This window comes from Halichoerus grypus, chromosome 2 (assembly GCF_964656455.1).
Source record: "Halichoerus grypus chromosome 2, mHalGry1.hap1.1, whole genome shotgun sequence".
NCBI lineage: Eukaryota > Metazoa > Chordata > Mammalia > Carnivora > Phocidae > Halichoerus > Halichoerus grypus.
In genome coordinates, this window is record NC_135713.1 from 88,096,213 (window position 1) to 88,100,454 (window position 4,242).

The 4,242-nt window shown below is 38.4% G+C and overlaps 1 pseudogene; it reads left to right on the top strand.

The window, feature by feature from the left end:
- Positions 1-685: 685 nt before the first annotated feature.
- LOC144380968 (platelet-activating factor acetylhydrolase IB subunit alpha2 pseudogene) lies at positions 686-1,074 on the top strand (annotated as a pseudogene).
- The last annotated feature ends 3,168 nt before the right edge of the window (positions 1,075-4,242 follow it).

Consider the following 4,242-nt stretch of genomic DNA (forward strand, 5'->3'; position numbering starts at 1 on the left):
CACTTAACTTCGCTTCACAGCATTAATTGTGCTTATTGCAAGGTCTTCACATGTCTGTCTCTTCTGGTAGATGGTATATGAGCTTATTTATTTTTATTTGTTTGTTATGGACCTACCACAAAATAGGTCACTCAGATTGTGTGTTTTCAGTTAGTCAAGTAATGATGATTAATTCTTTCTAGAGAATTTCTTAGTCTGGTTAGAAGATACACAACCTGGGGTGGAATGAGAAAAGTGTTTAACTATGTACTGACACATTTTTCTTTTTATAATATATAGTTGGTTTCTTTTTCTTATAAAACATAATTACTAGTGATGAATCAATTATCTGTACTCCTCTGTTCAACCCGGCTGAATACTCATACTTTTCTCTGTAAGTCAGATGAAGTAATTGAGTGTTAGTCATTAGATCTACCCTCTACAACACACCCACTAACACTCTACTGGATCTTAGAAAAAAAAAGCAAACCTAAAGCATTTAATGCAGCATATTTGCAAAAGAGGTCTAAGAAAAGCTGCCTTTGCTGTCATGGTCAAGAGAGGAGGAGGGGTGGCTGCTGCTGGTGCTGGGGTCCAAGGAGGGACACGCCGGAGCCGGGCCGCTGAGGCTGAGTGAGGTACAGATGTGCCACCCGCAGATGCCGCAGCCTCTCGGGGCCACAGGGGCCCTCTGCCTGAGTGTGTAATGAGGCAGGGAGACTCAAACCCAGCAGCTATGCCACATGCAGTGGAGGATATTCAAAGAGATGACAGGTGCATGTCTCAGCATAACAGGTTTGTCCTGGACTATAAAGACAATTAACCTGATGTACTGTTTGTGGGGGACTCTATGGTGCAGTTGATGCACCAATATGAAATATGGCGAGAGCTTTTTTTCCCCACTTCATGCATGGAATTTTGGAATTGGAGGAGATGCAACAAGACTTGTTTTGTGCAGACTAAAAGGATGGAGAACTGGAGAATATTAAACCTAAGGTCATTGTTGTCTGGGAAGGAACAAACAAGCATGAAAACATGGCAGAAGAAGCAGCAGATGGAATTGAGGCCATCATACAACTTATCAACACAAGGTAGCAGCAGGCCAAAGTCTTTGTACTGGGTTTGTTTCCTTGAGGTGAGAAGCCCCACCCTTTGAGGTGAAAGAATGCCAAGGTGAACCAGCTCCTTACGGTTTCCCTGCTGAGCCTGCCAGTGTTCAGCACTGGATACCGATGAGGGCTTCGTGCATGCAGACAGCACCCTCTCCCGCCACCACACGTTTGATTTTCTGCATCTCACAGGGGGGTTTAGACAACGTTCTGCAAACCCCTGCATGAACTCATCATGCAGTTGTTGGAGGAAACACCTGTGGTGAAACAAACCACCATTGCCTGACTGGCTCCCATCAGTGTTAAGAGCACCCAGGCTTCCTCAGATTGGTTATATCGCTGGTACTACAGAATCCTTCTCTTAAGGCACTTTGCATTGTATAGAATGTTCCTGGATGTTAATATCTAGTGTTTGAAGGGCAGGAGGGATTTAAGTTGGTCCTGTACATAGAGGGTTTGTTTGACATGAAAGAAAAATTAGTCAAGGAAGATTGTTCTTTAAATTCCTTTGAAACCAGAAAGGGACTTTTTAGTCATACGTGTGACACATTCATTGAATTATAAGTTTTCCCTAGGACAACATCAAGTTTAAGTACTGAACAAAATGAAATTTTTTTGCTTGGCCTTTGTTTCTATGGTTTATGTCATATATAGCAATGATCAGGATCACAACTAGTAGGCTTTAAAATGGATGGTTTTTCCAGTTATTAAAGTTCGTAATTTAGCCTTTTGTTTTTATTTTGCTTTATTCATGTGTATTCACATTTTCTTAACATACAGCATCAGATTGAACAACTAGTCACTCAAATAAGGGGGATGTTATAGTTACAAATGAATTTGTTCCACTCTCTTAATCTTTCCCATGTTTAGCAGTAGAAGATAAGTTTTGCCCCATTTGGGGGACTCTATGGAACGTATTATATTTATGCTGCTGAATACCATGTCTATAATAAACCCATGCATACTGCTTTTCCTCCCTGTTTCCCCTCATCCCCCATCTCTGTTTGTTTGTTTGGGGGGTCCTTGTTGACATTACAGGCTTTTAACACATTTTTTACTTAGGAGCTCTGTTGCTGGAAGTATAAGTCCCCAGCCAATTACTCTCATCATGATATTATTGATGTGTAGTTCATTCCTGTGTGGTGTTCTGTGCATAGAGTCCATGTAGTGCTATCCATATTCAGAGTTCTGGTTTGTTTTGTTTTGTTTTTCCCTTAAAATGTGTTACAGTTTCCTTTTATGAAAAAAAAAATCAGGATTCTATTTCCCATTCCATAAGCCCTGACCTATTTCAAGTTCTATAGTATCTTAAGGTATATGTTTTCTTCTTCATTGGCTTAATTTTTAAATTATAACAGTTCAGAAAAATTTGGCCTTTTTTCATGGGGAAACAAATGGAGCTGCTCTTCAGAATAGACATTCTACCTTGATCCCACCGTTTTAGTGAAAAAGAACCAGGCTCGTTTAACTTTAGGGTTTTTCATTAATGTATTTTCATCTGAGAATTTCTTTCAAGAGAGCTCTTTGTAATCTTAATGGTTTGCTTGAACTACAAGAACTGCCATTTAAAAAATAATGGGACAATACATGGTTTATTGTTCAGTATACCTGTGGAAAATGTACAAACTGGATCTACCAACAAATATGTTAAACTGGACCAGGTGGGTATTGAAGTAACTTATTAAAATATGCTCTACACTAATTCTGCTTAATGTTCAAATTCAGTAACTAAGCATATGTTTTATGTTCTGCTTGCAAGGCAAATGGCAGTGCTTTTGTATGTTGGAGGGGAGTTGCTGATTTGTGCAAAAGCCACTTCTGTTTGAGGGGGATAGAACCTGGGCTGGTGTTTTTCTTGTGAAACATCTTTCTAGGAATTTTTTTTTTTGGCCTTTTTTTTTTTTAATACATTTCTAAATGTATCATGTCTTCATTAACAACAAAAAGACTTGCCATGTTTACTAAACCTGTTTACTACATTAAAATTTTCTTTCAAAAAAAAAAAAAAAGAGCAGGAGTGCTCTAAAGATACTGAGTTGTTTTCAAAGACACAGAGTTGCTAATGGAGGACATACCATGCCTTCTCAGTGTGCTTTGTGAATAAACTGAAAACCTTATGGCCCCCTTTATAACAAAAAACCTAAGCAATTGAAGGAGTAGTTTTAATAAAACCAAATCATATTCTAAACAGGTGCCAGTATTACTATGTCCGAGGCCAACCTCATATGTATTTTAAAAATAATTTCCAGAGATTCCATGCAAATGAGTCAGAGAAGTAAAAATAATCAAGAAATTTGTGTGATTTAACATGCTTTTTTTTTTCCATTTGTTAAGTTTCTGGGGCTAATTTACTGAGAACAAATCAGAAATAGGAAATAAGGAAGGCGGTAGGGGAAGGGGGAGGGAGAAGAGAGGAAAAGGCATCATGGACCTTGCCCAAAGTCATTCTGAAACAATATTTATTAAATTGAATATACATGAACTTTTACTTTCTTCCTACAACTACTGTTCACATTATGTAGAATATAAATATTTTTACATTTATGAAAGTTTTTCTAATACATATATTATTCTAAATCATATAATTTGAAATATCTCAATGATAACCTATAGCTTTTAGAACTAGTGAATTAGAGATGCCTGGGTGGCTCAGTCAGTTAAGGGTCTGCCTTCAGCTCAGGTTATGATCCCAGGGTGCTGGGATTGAGCTCCACAGGCTCCCTGCTCAGCGGGAAGCCTGCTTCTCCCTCTCCCACTCCCCCTGCTTGTGCTCTCTCTCTCCTACTCTTTGACATATAAATAAAATCTTTTTTTAAAAAAAGCTAGTGAATTAAGTTAGATTATGTAACTAGTTCATCTAAAATAAATACATCTTTTTCTTTAAAGATTTTAAAAGAGAGAGAGAGAGCATGAGGTAAGGGGCGGAAGGAGAAGGAGAGGAAGAATCTCAAGCAGACTCCGTGCTAAGCTCAGAGCCCAGTGCAGTACTAGATCCCATGACCCTGAGATCATGACCTGAGCCAAAATCAAGAGTTGGATGCTTAACCAACTGAGCCACCCAGGCGCCCCATAAGTACATCTTTTATATGTAATCTTGGCAACTCAAAATGATGAAAGAAAACTAAATGCTATAAAATTTTGGATGTATTTCTTA